Consider the following 18,492-nt stretch of genomic DNA (forward strand, 5'->3'; position numbering starts at 1 on the left):
ATCATCACAAAGAAGGATGAAAATGGATCTTCTATGCAACCACTAAAGAGAATGAGTTCACTTGAGAGATGGAAAGCTAAGCAACTAATAGTGTCATAGACCTTGGATGTGAGGGATGGAAATGGAGTTATCATCACAGAGGAGGATAAAATGGCTCTTCTATGACATGCCAAAGTGGAGATAAGATGCATTCGGTAAGGCACCCACATTTGGCCAATAGGAAAAGCAATCACTCGAGAAGAAAGAACATAGTCTTACAATTTACAAAGGTGAAAAGTGACTCATAAGAGTAGTCTTAAGAAGCGGGTTTTAGTTGTGATTGGAGAAACTGGTTTAGGGAAAAAAATAGAAGCTACACAATATCTAGCAGAAGCAAGTTACACAACAAACAAAAACATTGGTTGTGCACAACCTCAGAGACTCTAGCCGCAATGTTTGTAGCCAAGAGGGTTGCTAAAGAATTTGGTTGTGGGCTTGGTGAAGAGGTTGGTCACACGATTAGGTCTGAGGATTTCAAGAGGCATGAGATAGTAATCAAGTATATGATAGATGCAATGGTTATAAGAGAACTGCTTGTGGATAGCCAACTCTCAGTGTATTTTTTATCCTGATGTAGACAAGGTTACTTAAGAGAGACATAGAGGGATGAAACATAGGTTGCCACATTACTTAACTCCTTTGTGTTTATTTACTAACCTTGACTTGTTGCCATTTGTGCCACAACAAACTTTATCTAAATTCATGACAAGATTTTCAAACCGATAACATGAGCATCTACAATTTTTTTACCATATACATGCAGTAGTGATGTGTGTGAACACACTTAGGACCGTCGTGGCATTTTTTCCCTCACTAGGAGATTTTTCCCCCGTGCATTGTATATACGCCCATCACTCTAGGGCTAACTCATCTTTCCATTGCACACTAACTAATACACTCTCTGTTGTGTGCCTTGAGCTTCCTTCATCTTCTCCAAGCTGTGTGTGTTTTTTTGCAACCCTAATTCCAACAATTGGTATCAGAGCAGGTTGCGTCCTCCTGAGCTTAGTCGCCAACAGCTCTAGCACAAGCTTGCTCACTTTATCCGATTTTTTTGAGCTTTGGCAAGCGTTCGCAGGTCGACAAATATTCTGGGAAAGATCGTTGAGCTTGTAGACATGTAGTAGTGTTAGTGTGTATACGCGCTTCACCAGGGGCACTTTTCTCCCACTGGGTTTTTCCCCCTGGACATCTGGTGTGAAAGGACACCTTATCTCTTAGGGTTTCATATAAGCTTTGTAGCTCTGAGTTTGTATACTCTATTATTCTAATACAGAGAGATAGACTACAGAGATCTCGTACGCAAGATCTGTGTCTTCTCCTTCTGCATCTTCTTCCTACTCTGAGTTGCTGTCTTCCTTCTATTTCCTGTTTCATCATCTTCAACAATTGGTATCAGAGCAAGGTGATTTCCATAGCCTCTACTTGCGTTTTCGCGTCCGCGCGCGCAATTGCAGTTTTCAGGCAGTTTTCAGAAAATTTGCTCGTGGGAGCATCCTCGACGTTCCGAGAGTATTCTAATAGGTGACCTGGAGTTTTACCCCCCTTTCGAAGCCGTTCGAGCCCTCAAAATTTTGTTCTGAGCAGCGTAGTAGAAGTTAATTTTCGGAGGCGTTTAGATCAAGAGGGTGTGCTTTTTGACAGATTTTCTTCAGGTAAACAGTTCTTTTGGGAAGCAGCTTGTCTTAGCTTTGTGCTGAGATTTTGTGTAGAGTTTTGCTTGCATTGGAGAGGAGATTTGTGAATCTCTTGGAGGTTCTTTTGCTCTCTTGTGTGCATCCACAGTATGGCTCAATCTACGGAGAAAGAGATTTTTGGTGCGTTTACATCCGAAGACAAATTGGATGGTACCAACTATTCTCTTTGGTCTTTTATGGCCAAAAATGTTTTGGTTGGTAAAGGATTGTGGGATTATGTATCTGGAGATGAAGTTCGTCCAATTAGCATTGTACCTACCACGCCTGGTCGTGGTGCAGCTGTTGGTGCAGGACCCTCACAAGTCACTCCAGAGCAAAAGAGATGGGATACTAAAGATGCACAAGCTATGGCTGTGATTGCCTTAACCATAAAGAGGACAATCACACCACATATCAGATCTTGCAGAACTTCTGAGGATGCTTGGAACACTCTGCAAGCTATGTTTGGAGGAAGAAACGCTGCCAGAATAGAGTTTTTGAAGAAACAACTTGACAAAATACAGATGGACGAAGGTGACGATATCGTCGAGCATCTTACAAAAATCAGGGATCTTAAAGAGCAATTGCTTAGTGTCATAAAATCTAATATCTAACCAACCCAAATGATTTTCTCATATTAAATTGATCACTTAATGTGGGAGAATAAACGGGAACAAGTGTTAAAATATAGATATGTGCTTATAGATCTATCTCAACACGGGGCCAATGGTAAAGGGGCCCAAAAGGGAGATGGTCTATCAAAGAGCAAGGCTAACCAATTGAGCATAAGACCTTAGGGTTAGCTTCATTGAAGACCTCCAATAAATGTGTGTAAAAGTCCTTTGACCTTAGGTAAGCCTGGGCTGAGCTTGAGGTGGGAACCCGGCCCAAGCTCGAGGTGCTTGTCCTGCTTGAGGTGCTTGTCGTGCTTGAGGTGTTCGTCATGCTTGAGGTGCTTGATTAAGATGCTTGAGGTGCTTGAATGGCTCCTTGCTTGAGGTGCTTGACTTGCTGCATAATTAAGGTACTTGAGGTGCCTTGAGAAGCTTGCCTGAGATGCTTGTGGGAACACCCCCTAGTTCAAGTGCTTTGTCATGCTTGGTGAGTAAGGTGCTTGATCACCTAAAGTCAAAAGCATTCCTACAAGAGGCGGGGCGAGCCATTTTCCTAGGGGCTAGAGAGAGAACCCCCACTCACACACACAAGGGAAGCCCCAACTTGAAGAGGCAGCAAGGACACATGTCAGGTCCCTACCCATGTTACCTTCATGTGTTGCTTGAAGCCTATTGGCTAGGCTTCAAAGGGGTCCAATGATAAATTACTTGAATTATCTAATTGATTTTGCATTTATCAAGTCCTCTCTCTCAAAGGGGAAAGGGGGACACTTGTCCCAAGGCTACCCATGTTGCTTGTAATGGCTCTTGCTTGTGATTGGCTAGGCCTGGGAGGGTCCAATGAGCTTCAAGCATGAGCTACAAGGGGGGGTCGACCCAAGCTAGCTAGGGGCTTTCTTGAGGGGTATACTCACCCACACACACTCACAAGCACTCTCATTGTGTACTATGCAAAGTGCAAGAGCTCCCTCTCCTTCTCCAAGCAAGTAGAGGTTGAGAGCCTACACCAACACTCTTGGCTATGGAGTGCAAATCCAACCAAGAGCCATGCTTCAATGCTTAAGCTTGCCATCTCCTTCTTCTTCATTACTATGCTATTATGTATGCTAGCAACAAGAGTATGATAAGTGAGTAACTAATTCTTTCTCCTACGAAATGTTTCTTCTTCCTCTTCCCTACCCTCATTCCTTGCTAGCTCTCTCCACCTTCGAAGGTGTTTGAGGTCTTGGGACTGAGGCTTGGGATAGTTAAAGCTTTCTTCAAGTTCATGTTATGCTATGATTGTGATGCATGAAGCTTTCCATCTTCATTGCATCACCTAGGTCACAAGGAACACAGAGAATGTATTGTAACAAGTCTCTCTTAATGGGAGAAATCATAATACAAATGCCTATTGGAGGGGGGACCGGCTCCACATAAATCCGGTCCTCAACTGTTGTCATGTTCTCTAAACTCTCTCTCTTGCAAAAGTATTGTCTATGCCAAGTTAACTAATTTCTATGATTATGTTGCTATCTTCAATTATGTCAACCCGCTATGCTCACAAAATCATTTCTTGAAAGTACTCTCATTAAATTCCGCTACTCTCACATATTAAGGCAAATTCCATTACATTTAGCATTGATGAAGTGATTCCAGAGAAGGACTTGGTTTCCAAAACACTCAATTCACTACCACCATCTTATTTGACTTTTCAGACTTCTTTGACTTTGTCTTTGCGAGCTAATCCTGAGCCTCTTCATTTTGAAGAGTTAGTGGCTTTGCTATTGCAGGAGGATCAATCACGTAAGAACAAGTCTTTACAGGTGGATGGTATGGATCATGCTCTTATTGTACATAACAAAAACAAGGGTAAAGAGAGTGCTCATCACTCCAAGTCTGGTGCAGGACAGTCTTCAGAGAAGTTTAAAGGTGATTCCGACAAGTCCAAGAAGAAAGGTAAATGTCACTACTGCAAGAAACCTGGTCACTATATTAGTGAGTGTAAAAAGCGAATTACTAAAGAAAAGAAGAAAGAGTCAAGTTTGGTTGTTTCAGCTTCTGGTGATTCTTCTACAGCTAAAGAAGAGTCTGCAAACTTTGTGCAGGATTCTTATGCTTTTGTAGTATGTTCAGATTTTTCTGCTTACAGTGTTAACAAGACACAAATGATTTGGTACTTTGATAGTGGTGCATCCAGGCATATTACTTCAAGGAAGGATTTGTTTTGTTCATTGGATGCAGCTCCAGCAGGAAAGAAGGTGACATGTGCAAATAATGCTTCTTATCCAATCAAAGGCGTTGGTAAGATTTTGATTACCATTTCAGATGGTTCAGATTTATGCTTGCCAGATGTCTTATATGTTCCAGGGATCAAGAAGAATTTGTCGTCTGTATCCTCTCTTGAAAAAAATGGTCTTCGGGTCATTTTTTAGGATGACAGATGTGTTGTACGAGATCGAGAGAATGGTTATTCTCTTATCACTACAGGTACGCTGAAAAATGGACTATTTGTGTAGATCCTTATGCAGGATGCTGAGTTGTGGCATGCTAGATTTGGGCATGTTAGTTATGGCAGTTTGATGACTTTAGAGCGTCATAATATGGTGCATGATTTGTCTTTATTGGAGATGCCACCAAGACATGTATGTGAAGGTTGCGTTCTTGGAAAGATGCACAGATTTGCATTTTCGCAGGATGGTTCAGTTAAAGGGACACGAAAGTTGCAGCTTGTACACAGTGATGTATGTGGTCCTATGAGGACGCCATCTATAGGAAACAGCCTTTATTTTGTGACCTTCATTGATGACTTTTCCAGGTTTTGTTGGGTGTATCCACTCAAAGCAAAGTCAGATGTGTTTGCAGTTTTTCAACATTATGTCGCCATGGTTGAAAATGAAACAGGTTGCAAAGTACAGACTCTTCGTACCGATCGAGGAGGTGAATACATGTCAAGTGCATTTAAGGATTTTTTGGGAAAGAAAGGCATTAAACACCAATGCACTATGCCATACACACCACAACAGAATGGTGTTGCAGAAAGGAAGAACAGGTCTTTAATGGAGACGGCTAGATGTATGCTCAAGGCTAAGAGTTTGCCTCATAAGCTATGGATGGAGGCAGTTGCTTGTGCAGCACATGTTTTGAACAGGTGTCCTACTCGTGCCTTGAAGACCATTACTCTATATGAAGCTTGGTATGACAGAAAACCTTCAGTCAGTTATCTTCGTGTTTTTGGTTGTCTTGCTTATGCTCACATCCCTCAGCAGTTACGTGGGAAGCTTGATGATAAGGCAATCAAATGTATATTTGTGGGGTACAGTAGTGGAAGTAAAGGTTATAGACTTTACAATCATGCTACAAACAAGATTTTTGAAAGTCGTGATGTAATTTTTGCAGAAACTACTGCTCAACCTATGGTTGCTTTTGATGTACCGCATATGCAGACACATGATGTATTTGAATGTTTGCTTCCTTCTTTTGTGGAGAATCAAGAATCACAACAGGTTGATAATCTTGATCAATCTTTTGATCAGCATGTGACACCTCATGATGTAGAGGAAATTGTGCGTGAAGAGCAAGAAGTTCTCAGGGAAGAAAGAACCTTGCCTAAATGGGTTCAGAAAACTTTGCAGGATAGCAAGTTGGATGCACAGTTGCCACGAAAAACACGTGCTGGTACTACTTTTGGCAGAGAGCAAGTAGATTTGGCTTGCTTTAGCACTCTTTGTGATGCAGATGAGCCTGATTCATTTGAACAAGCTTTAGAGTGAGTTCAGTGGAAAGATGCTATGCAGCAAGAAATTGATTTTATTCATAAGAATCATACATGGGATCTAGTGGACTTGCCTACAGGTAAAAAGCCTATTGGTACAAAGTGGGTTTTTAAGGTAAAAAGGAAACAAGATGGTACTGTTGACAGGTACAAAGCAAGGCTTGTGGCAAAAGGCTATGCGCAACAGAAAGGCATAGATTATGATGAAACCTTTGCTCTTACCTCTCGTGCGTCCACAGTTAGATCACTAGTTGCAATTGCTGCTCATCATGGTTGGAAAGTGCATCAGTTGGATATCAAAACTGCTTTTTTGAATGGTGATTTGCAGGAAAAAGTTTATGTAAGTCAACCAAGTGGTTTTGTTGTAAAAGGTCAAGAGCAAAAGGTATGTAGATTGCGTAAAGCTTTGTATGGTCTCAAACATGCTCCAAGAGCATGGTATGAGAAGATATATACTTATTTGATTGGCCAGGGATTTCAGAATAGTCCAACAGAAAGTACTTTGTATGTCAAAAAGAGAGATGGAGTTCTCATCATGCTAACACTTTATGTGGATGATATGCTTCTTACAGGCAATACTGCAGATGAAATTGAAGCGTTTAAAGATGATTTGAGAAAAACCTTTGAGATGTCTGATCTTGGTTTGCTACATTATTACTTGGGTATTCAGTTTGTGCAATCAGAGGATGGCATATACATGTTGCAGGCAAAATATTTGCATAAAATTTTGGACAAGTTTGGTATGCAAAATTGTAAACCGATCTCTACACCCGTAGAAACTGGATCAAAGTTGAGCATGCACGATGCTGGAGAACCTTTTGATGTATATACTTATGCAGCAGCGGTTGGTTGCTTGATATATTTGGCAGGCAACACTCGTCCAGACATTCAATTTGGGGTTTCACAAGCAAGCAGATTTATGCACAGCCCAGGTATGCATCATTGGCAGGCTGTGAAGCACATACTTCGTTACCTTTGAGGTACCCCTAATCTTGCCATGTTCTTTCCAAGGGGGGATATGTATGGAAAGCACAGTTCTATGCAGCTTCTTAGTTACAGCGATTCAGATTGGGCTGGTGATTTTGACACACGACATTCCACAAGTGGGAATTGTTTTTTCTTGGGAAATGCATGTATATCTTGGCTAAGCAAGAAGCAACCCACAGTGGCTACATCAACTTGTGAAGCTGAGTACAGGGCAGCTTTCACGGCAACAGTTGATTGTGTATGGATACGCAGGTTATTGGCAGATCTTTGTGAGTGTCAACAGGCACCCACTACCATTTTCACTGACAGTCAGAGTGCTATGGCAGTTGCAAGGAATCCAGTATTTCATGCAAGAACAAAGCACATAGAGGTTCACTACCACTATGTTAAGGAAAGGCTACATGCAGGGGAGATCACACTAACTTACTGTCCTACACAAGATAACATTGCAGATCTATTTACAAAGGCGTTATCATGAGAAAAGTTTGAAGCTTTCCGAAAAGCTTTGGGCTTACTCTCATACACATGATGATCTGCTACCTTGTACGGATTCACACTATCACTACAGGGGGGATTTGTAGACATGTAGTAGTGTTAGTGTGTATACGCGCTTCACCAGGGGCACTTTTCTCCCACTGGGTTTTTCCCCCTGGACATCTGGTGTGAAAGGACACCTTATCTCTTAGGGTTTCATATAAGCTTTGTAGCTTTGATTTTGTATACTCTATTATTCTAATACAGAGAGATAGACTACAGAGATCTCGTACGCAAGCTCTGTGTCTTCTCCTTCTCCATCTTCTTCCTACTCTGAGTTGCTGTCTTCCTTCTGTTTCCTGTTTCATCATCTTCAATAGAGCTTGGTCTGCTCAGATTTTTTATTTGGGCTCATTTCAGCCTCTGTTTCCACCACAAGCAGTACTGTGCAAGCTATTTTGTCATTTTGTGTAAAATGTTCGTCACTATCATTTTTTGCATAACAAGTCCCGTGCAATCTTCTACAATTTGTGCTATATAGTACGTGTTGTTTCCACTCCATTTCTCCTCTTTTCGGGCAATTTTCAATTCAGGTGCACCATTCGCCATGGATGACAACAACACAAATGTGTTCAAGATGTTTGCTGCTGCTGAGGATAGGTTGGATGGGACAATTACCCTATGTGGCTTACATGATGCAACATGTCCTTGTGTCAAAGGGCATTTGAAACATTGTGCAGGGCATTGATGTACGTCCTGGTTCTAAGGATGTAGGCGATGTTGAGGATGTTGCAAGTTTTGGTGGCAAGGTTGCTACTACTAAAGTTGTTTTGCCTACAACTGAGCAAGCTCATTGGGATGTAAAATATGCGTAGGCTCCTGCATTAATGCATTGTTTGTGAAGCACACTATTACTCCTCACATTTGTTTAGCAAAATCTTCAAAACAGGCTTGGGATATTCTAGCTAGTCTTTATGCAAGTCGCAATGAGGCAAAAATTGCATTGCTGCTTAAAGAGTTGGAGTCGAAGATTATGCACGAGGAAGATGACATGGACACTTTCCTTGCTCGTGTTAAGGATATCAATGAGAAACATATTCTTGCAGATAAAGTCATTTTAGACAGTTTCCTTGTGCAGATTGTTCTTGATTCCTTGCCAGATTCTTACCAGACTTTTGCTAGTACTTGGAGACTTATGACCCAAGGAAATCCTGAAGTTGTCAATTTTGATGCATTATGCACATTGCTATTGCAAGAGTCACTTTCCAAAAAAAACAGGACTAGACAACGTGCAATTGAACATCCCTTTATTGCCGCTCAAAGAAAAGGTGGTAACAGCAATGTAGCCACTTCTCATGGTTCTTCTGCGAGTAGTAATTACATGCTTCTAATGCTTTGACTGGCAGCAATTTTTCTGGGAATTCTAGTGATAAGGGCAAAAAGAACATGTTTTCCATTGTTGTAAAGCTAATGATCATTTGATCAAGTAGTGTCCTAAGTTGAAGGCCAAAGCGGCTAAGAAGAAAGAGGCTGCTTCCACTTCAAATGTAGCTATTGTTGAGTCTTCTGTGAAAGAAAACTGTGATGTTGATGTTGATGCAGAATGGGATTTTAGTGTAGAGTGCACTTATGATCCTTTTGTCCATGATACATGTTTGTCAGTTACTGCAGATGCTCAAGTAAGGTACTTTGATAGTGGTGCTACAAAGCACATTACCTCTCATCGTGACTTGTTTGCCTCTCTTGAGGATGTCCCTCATAGGAATTCAGTCACTTGTGCCAACAATGCCTCTTATCCGGTCAAGGGAGTTGGAAAGATTGTGCTTATTACTACAAATGGCAGTTCTTTCGCACTTGTTGATGCATTGTATGTACCTAGGATCAAGAAGAATCTTTTGTCTATATTTGCACTTGCTAGACTTGGTCTTGTAGTCAACATAGTGATGTTTGTGGACCCATGCAAACTCTGTCCTTTGGAAATTACCTTTACTTTGTGAATTTCATTGATGATTACTCCAGGCATGCATGGGTATATTTGCTTATAGAAAATTCCAAAGTATTTATGTGCTTCAAACAATTTCTAGCTATGGTTGAAAATGTCTTGAAATGTACTATGGACATCCTCCGTTCTGATCAAGGAAGGGAGTATATGTCTCATGAGTTTAATGCAATTCTGTCTAGTCATGTAATAAAACACCAATGTATAGTGCCTTATACGCCTCAACAAAATGGTGTTGCTGAGAGGAACAATAGGTCACTTATGGAAATGGCACAATGTATGGTCAAGAGTCAAGCTTTGCCGCATTCGGCTTGAGGCCATCATGTGTGCCACCTATGTACTAAACAAGTGTCCTACAAAAGATTTACATTCTATGACTCCATATGAAGCATGGCATGATAGAAAGCCTTCTATTGAGCACATGCATGTCTTTTATTGTTTGGCATATGCTTTGGTGCCACAAACACAACACATGAAATTGGATGATAAGGCTGTAAAATGTATTTTTGTTGGTTATAGTGCTAAAAGCAAAGGTTACAGGTTGTATCATCCGCAAATAAAGTGTATCTTGGTCTCATGGGATGTTGTGTTTGTGGAAGATTCTGTTCAACCCTTGTTGTCATGTATTAGAGATAGTAATGTAAGCTCACATGACATTTATGACACTTTGTTGCCTCGTTTAAGTAGTGGAAGTTCGAATGTAAATTCCAACAAGGCAAATGTACAGTCTATGGGGTTTCTAAAAATGTTACAGATCAGCATATTATTGATGTAGATGTACATGATGTACTTGATGAGGAAAGGGTTGAGAATGAGCAGCAAGCTAGAGGTATGCCTAAATGGCTGGTACATACTTTGCCTGACAATAAAATTGGATACACCTTTGTCTAGTCGTACTTGTTCACTACTATGCGTTTTCTATGTGCATTGGTAGCTCATTTTGGTTGGGATGTACATCAGTCAGACATTGTTACTGCTTTCTTGAATGGTGACATATTTGAGGAAGTTTATGTAACACAGCCTCACGGTTTTGTCATTAAAGGGCAGGAAGATAAAGTGTGCAAATGTAAGAAAGCTTTGTATGGGTTGGAGCGATCTCCTTGTGCTTGGTATGAGAAGGCTAACACTCATTTGGTCAAACGAGGCTTTCGTAACAGTCCAACAGAAAGCACATTGTATGTAAAGTGTGAGGGTGATGTACTTCTCATTGTCGTTCTCTATCTGGATGATTTGTTGATCATTGGGCCAAATGAGAGACATATTGATGAATTCAAGGCTGATTTGAATGCTACTTTCAAGATAAAAGATTTGGGGATGTTGCATCATTACTTGGGTATACAGTTTAAGCAGTGTGACAGTGGTATTGCCTTGTGTCAAAAAAGTTACATAGAGACATTGCTATGTAAGTTTGGACTTAAGGATAGCAAACCTATTGCCATTCCCATGGAAACAAGTTTGAAATGAAGTCTTCACGATGCTGGTGATCTTGCCTATGTCACTCTTTACCAAACTGCTATTGGCTACCTCATTTATGTATGCAACACGAGTCCAGATATTCAGTTTCCAGTCTCACAGGTCAGCAAATTCATGCATAGCCCAGGGTCTAAGAATTGGCAAGCTATCAAGAGGATTTTTTGCTACTTGAGTGGCACTTTATATCTTGGCTTATTTTATCCCAAGAGGGGATCATTGCCACTATATTTACATGCTTTTTCGGACTCAAATTGGACTGGTTGTTTTGGCCACGAATGTCTACAAGTGGTTTTTGTTTCATGCTTGATAGCTCATGCATATCATGGGTGAGCAAGAAGCAACCTACTGTCGCCACTTCCAGTTGTGAGGCTGAGTACAGGGCAGTCTTCACAGCTATGATTAAAAGTGTATGGATCAGACGCCTTTAACTGATTTGGGTGTTGGACAAGACACTATCTACACTGACAGTCAAAGCACATTGGCAGTTGCGAAGAACCCAATTTTTCATGCTCACACAAAGAAAATTAAGGTGAATTACCACTATGTCAGGGAGAGGATCTCAACAGGAGAGATCAGCTTGGCTTATGTGCCAACACAGGACAACCTTGCAGATCTTTTCCCAAAGGCATTGTCTTGTGAGAAGTTTGAAGCTTTTTGCAAAGCTTTGGGCTTACTCCCCTTTGTGGATTGATCTTGTCCTCGGGACAGGGCACTTCCCTATACTCTATGTGCTAGCTCTTGTTCACCGCATCATCCCTAGGGGGATTTGTTACCATATACATGTGGTAGTGATGTGTGTGAACACACTTAGGACTGTCGTGGCATTTTTTCCCTCACTAGGAGGTTTTCCCCTTGTGCATTGTATATACACCCATCACTCTAGGGCTAACTCATCTTTCCATTGCACACTAAGTAATACACTCTCTATTGTGTGCCTTGAGCTTCCTTCATCTTCTCCAAGCTGTGTGTGTTTTCCTGCAACCCTCATTCCAACAAAATCAATGAACAAAACTCTACTTCAAAAAGTCGTAATGGTTCATTATCTGCATCCAACTCTCCATGTTTTTATTTGCTTGAATCGCACAACTAGACTACGGGGCAGGGGACAACTTTTGTTTGTTATAATTTCTGGGGAGACACAATGCCGACTCTCCACCATACTTATGTATGACATGCACTTATGATATGTAATTTGTGCCATTTTTTCATTGCATTACAAAAATTTTAACTAGTCACACGGTTTTCTTGTAGCTTAACAGCACAACGCTCTCTGCTTTGCACACTTGGATGAGACGCCTACTTGATTACCAAGCCATATAGTCCATTTAGTTTTTCCATTTCTCTACATTACAATCTACTATATGTAGATACAATAGTCGTGACTCATAGCAAATTAGATCTCCCCAATCTCGAAAAAATAAAAAGCCTTTCAAAACATCTTAAGTACATAAATGAAAGGTGAGTTTAGGAAATGAAAAGACCCAGAAAGTGGAAGATCAAAAGATTTTTCATTTCCATATAAAAAGATGTTCCAATGCACATTAATACATTTGTGTGTTTGTTTTGCTTATTTTCTCTTTAACGTTTTCTTCTCTTTAGAGTGTCCTTGCACTATACACTATATAGATAGTGAATATTTTGTTTTTGAAACCATTAAGAAAACTATATATATGTTTTCCTATATAGTTTTTTATATAGTTTTCCTAATGGATTCATTATTAAGCGGCATCAACAAATTTCTATAGCATGGCCTACAAACGCACAAGTCAGTTTTGAACTCAACACGTCATCAACAACAAACAAAGAGAAATATAAATATTTCAACGTCGTAGGAGAGAGAGAGAGAGAGAGAGCACAGACCATGGCGGGTTTGTGTAAGGAAATGGGTCCTACGGGCAAGGCCACCGGCACGGCCAGATAGTGTGTACGTTAGGGGGAGGCTATAAGATAGCACAGTTAGGTGGAGACTAGCACACGCATTACCGCTGCCCTTTCACTGGTATCAGAGCTATTTTTGGGAAAGGGGAATGCGGGTTGCATGTGCGTGCGATGCGCTGATGAGAGAGAGAGAGAGAGAGAGAGAGAGAGAGAGAGAGAGCACGGACCATGGCGGGTTTGTGGAAGGACATGGGTCCTACAGGCAAGGCCACCGGCACAGTCGGATAGTGTGTACGCTAGGGGGAGACTATAAGATAGCACGGCTGGGTGGAGACTAGCACACGCATTACCACTGCCCTTTCATTGGTATCAGAGCTATTTTTGGGAAAGGGGAAAGCGGGGTGGATCTGCATGCGACGCGCTACTTCTCTCCCACGCTCCACAGACAGTGACATCTCGGCTGTGCAGCAAAAAGAAGGCAGGCATAATTACCACCCTTTCACTAGTATCGGAGCTATTTTTGGGCTAGGGGAAAGCGGGTTGCATGTGCATGTGACACACTGCTTCTCTCCCACGCCCCACAGACAGCGACGTGTCGGTTGTGCAACAAAAAGAAAACAGGCACAGTTTCATGTGCGCAGCGCGCAGAGGCAAACAACGACAGTCCCAACCCCACATATGCCCTACTAAGGCGGGCGACCAAGGCAAACTCGACCGGCAACTCTAATTCATGGAGGCTCCATTGGTACGCCCCGCAGACAGTGACGTCTCAGTTGTGCAACAAAAAGAAGACATGCATAATTTCCAGTGCTCATCGCGCAGAGGTAGACAACGACAGCCCCGGCCCCACATACGCCCTACTAAGGCGGGCGACCAAGGAAAACTCGACAGGCAACTCTACGGCACTGAGGCTCCGAAGGCTCCATTGGTACGCCCCACAGACAGCGACGTCTCAATTGTGCAGCAAAAAGAAGACATGCAAAATTTCCTAAGCGCAACGCGCAGAGGCAAACAACGACAATCCTGACCCCACATACGTCTTACTAAGACGGACAACCAAGGCAAACTCGACCGACAACTCTACGGCACCGAGGCTCCAAAGGCTCTATTGGTTTCGCTCACAAGGGCCTCTAAACCCTTGCATGAAGGAGGATTGAACCCACCCCATGAGGATAAGAGGCCAACATTCTACCATCAAGCTATTGAAGCTTTGTTGTGTATAACAAGGAAAGATAGCATACTTGTATAAGAAAGCTAGAAGGAAAGAGAAAACTTCAAACTTCAAGGAAGTAGTTTCACTCTTCCTTTTCACTTCTTGAAGGAAGGCAAGTTTTCCTCCAAAAATTCTTTTTCCTCGAGGAGGTAGCTTCAAAGCGAATAAAAGCCTTCACAAAAACAGCGAGTTTTGGTGAAGAATCCATGAAGGTGCTCTTACGACGAACAACACGTGAAGCGCTACAATTTTTGCAAGGCGAGGTTCGCATGCGACGCAGATCGTCGAGTATAAAAAACACAAAGACTTCAAGCGTTACAAGGTACAAGTTGACGTTTTTTTTTCTCTTTACAGTAGTGTGTGTTTACCATAGCCAGTGAGGATATTCGCGAAGGTGCTCTTACGACGAACAACACGTGAAGTGCTACAATTTTTGCAAGGCGAGGTTCGTATGCGACGCAGATCGTCGAGCATAAAAAACAAAAAGACTTCAAGCTTTACAAGGTACAAGTTGACGTTTTTTTTTTCTCTTTACAGTAGTGTGTGTTTACCATAGCCAGTGAGGATATCCCACCTACGCGCACTTTTGATTTTGAGCACGTAGATCAAAATCAAGGCACCACGGGTGCTACCGACACTAATATGCATGACAAGGATGATCTAGGAGATCATGGTCTTGTAGATATGGCTGCTTTCAAGACTTTGCAAAATCGCCAAAGCATACTTGAACGCAACCTTTCTGTACTCAATGCAAATGTTACAAATCTTACTGAGCTACTTGTGAAATTTATGAATTCACAGATGGCTCAAGGAGCCACAAGTGGCACGGTTCAAGGAAACCAAGCTCGCATGACTCAAGGAGTCGAAGAGACAAGTGCTTCAGAAGATGCAGAAGGTAGCGATGCATTGCTTAAGAATATCACCATTCTTGAGTTTCACGGGGAAGAGCGTGATCGCAACAAGGATGTGGTCAATACATTCTTACAGAAATGGAGTGATATTTACAGATTGAGACACACCCCGGATATAAAGACGGCTGTGGAAACAAGTATATCTCTTAAAGGCAAGGCCTATAAGTGGTGGATGACATTTCCATTAGATGCTCGTCCCGTCTTGGGCTGCGTTTCAAGCTTCTTTCTCCAAAGAGTTTTTGGACTCCAATGAAGAAGATAAGAACTGGCTAGCATGGGATGCATGCCGCATGTATGGCCTCTCTCTCACACAGTACCTTTCAAAGTATTGAGAAATCATATTAAAACTAGAAGGTCTAGATGAATTCCAAAAGATACAGGGTTTTAATAGGGGTCTTGACAAAGACTATCGTCTTCATGTCAAGACCTGACATCCAAAAACTTTGGAAGAAGCCATCAGTCATGCCCAAAGATATGATGATGACCAAGAGAGGAAGGGAAACGTTCCCTACTCTAAGAATAATTTTGCTAAGAGCAATGTGGCTAAGAGCCAATGGTGAGGTAGATCTCCCACACGTTCCAAGAGGAATAAGAGACAATCTACCTCTCTATGCCCACACAATGCTAAGAAGCCTAAGCAATCACGAGATACTCCACGTGGGTCTCTCAGCACCGCTGATTTTGAGTGTGCAAAGAAACACAATTTGTGTTTTAGATGTCTTTCGAACCAACGTAACAAGAAAGATTGTCCTCTTTTGCAAGGCAAAGAAAAGGCCATGCACACGGTGCAACGCCTTAAGAAATTGAAGCTTACACAGACTCCCTGCTCTCACAAGTATGTGGTTGAACAGATGTCTGGCAATGATAAAGAAGTATGAGACACGGTAGTTCAAGGGGTTGAGCTTATTGTTCAAGATCATACGATGACCCTTGAGTTTCACGTTATGAACATGGATCGTGCTGATGTAGTTTTAGGACGGGAGTGGCTGCATGGTTTAGGAAACACATTGCACACTAGTTATGAACACAACTCCTTATCCTTTATGGCCAATGGTAAACATGTGCTTTTGCTTGGTGAGAAAAACATACCATCTGCACCTCTTATATGTATAGCCGAGCTTTCTATTTTGCAGAAAGCAAATTTAATAGATGAAGTCTTTTGGCGTTACTGCTTGTCTCCAAGCCTTGTGAATTCTCAAGAGCAAAGTGTTGTGAATTCTAGTAATGGCATGCAAAGTGCAATGAATTCTAATAATAAGCAAAGTGTCAACAAATCTAACGAGCAAAGTGCTCTCAATTTTAATTCTATCGAGCAACGTGTAACTGTTGTAAAACAAACATTACAGGAATTACAAGATTCTCCATCCCAGCATAACTCTAGTTTAGTTTCTCCTTTTGCATGGCAAAAGCTGACTCACTTACTCGTGGAGTATAGTGATGTATTCTCAAGTGATTTACCGTCTGGTTTACCCCCTACAGGTGATGTGCAACATGGCATAGATGTCTTGCCAGGCATTAAACCAGTGAGTAAACCACCTTATCGTATGAGTGCTAAAGAAGCCAAGGAGGTTGAGAGTCAGTTGGCTAACTACCTCGCCCGTGATTTCATTAGACATAGCACTTCGCCTTGGGCATCACCAATTCTATTAGTAAAAAAGAAAGATGGTACTATGCACATGTGCGTACATTATCGCGGATTAAACACCAGAACCATCAAGAACAAGTATCCTCTGCCTCGAGTGGATGAGTTGTTTGATCAATTCCATGGGGCAAGATACTATACAAAGATAGATATTCATTCAGGATACCACCATGTACGTATCCTTTTGCAAGATATCTCCAAAACTGCCTTTAGAACACGGTTCGGGCATTTTGAATTTTTGGTTATGCCTTTTGGTTTAACCAATGCTCCAGCTACATTTAGGGCACTCATCGATAGTGCTTACATCCCAATCTTGGTAACTTTATTGTGGTTTTCCTTGATGACATTCTCATTTACAGTAAGACTGAAGATGAACACAAAGAACACTTACGTGATTAGTGTTCGAACAGCTACGAGCTCACGCTCGGTATGCTAAGCAAAGCAAGTGAAATTTCTTTAAAACAGAGATACATTACCTCGGTCATGTGATCTCTTATTCTGGCATCAAGATGGACACTAAAAGGTTGTTGCCATTCTTCGATGGCCACCATAGTTGAGGAGCTTCAAATATTCTTAGGCATGGCTGGATTTTATCGACAGCATATCCATGATTATACCAAAATTGATGTTCCTATGACGGATCAACTTAAAGCAAAACGTAGGACCTTTTCTTGGGAAGAAGCCCAAAAACGCAGTTTTGAACAGCTTGAGGTAGCTATAGCCACTATTCCCATCCTAGAAATTGTTGACCCACTTAAGCCGTTTCTGGTAGAGACTGATGCTAGTGATAAAGCAACCGGTGCGGTACTTCTCCAGGAGGGAAGATCTATAGCCTTTGAAAGTAAAAAGCTAGATAGAGCTCAACAAAATTATTTTGTCTATGAACGAGAGCTCTATGCCATAATTCACGCTTTACGAAAGTGGTGACACTATTTATATGGTGCCGAGTTTGAAGTAGTTTTTGACCATGAGAGTATCAAATGATTTACTACTCAAACGAACTTGAAGGGCCGTAAAGCTAGATGGGCCAAAAGCCTTCAAGATTATGATTGTAAGCTACGATATCGCAAGGGGCACTAAGTTGGATGCCTCAGATTAATTCACTTGCTTTCACGTAAATAAAGAGTGGATTTTTGGAGTCCTTACATGGCAAATGTGCACAAGACCAATCATATGCTAAAGTGTGGAGTGCAGTTTTAAAAAGGGATCCCTCACACTCGCATGTCTTTGTGCAGCCAGATCAACATGTCTTTGCACGTGCAAATAAAAACTCCAACACACAGAGCTCCACCCCTACTCATGAAGAGCTTAAGCGATGAAGAAATGTTCCATTGATGATGGCTACTTACTCCACATGGGTAGAGTATGTGTGCCAAAGGACTCAGACACTAGGCGTCAAATCTTATTTGAGTGTCACGATAGTCCAGGTGCTGGTCATCCAGGGATTCGCAAGACGTATGCCTTAGTTCGATGGAAATTTTATTGGCCAGGCTTACATCACGATGTTCAAGAGTACGTACTAAACTGCCAACAGTGCCAAGTTAATAAGGCAGAGTGCCTCAAGGTAGGTGGCCTTTTACATCCTTTAGAGATTCCACAAGGTAAGTGGGAGAGTATCTCTATGGATTTTGTAGCAGGACTACCTACTACAAATTGTGGCCATGATGCCATATGGGTAATTGTAGACCGTCTCACAAAGATGGGTTGATTCATTTCCACTAAGACTACGGTTAAAGCACCGAAATTAGCACTGCTATTTGTAGAGCATATATAAAAACTCTATGGTCTTCCAGCTAGTACCATTAGTGACAGAGATCGAAAGTTCGATAATC

This window comes from Adiantum capillus-veneris, chromosome 22 (assembly GCF_014529385.1).
Source record: "Adiantum capillus-veneris isolate H3 chromosome 22, ASM1452938v2, whole genome shotgun sequence".
Taxonomy (NCBI): Eukaryota; Viridiplantae; Streptophyta; class Polypodiopsida; order Polypodiales; family Pteridaceae; genus Adiantum; species Adiantum capillus-veneris.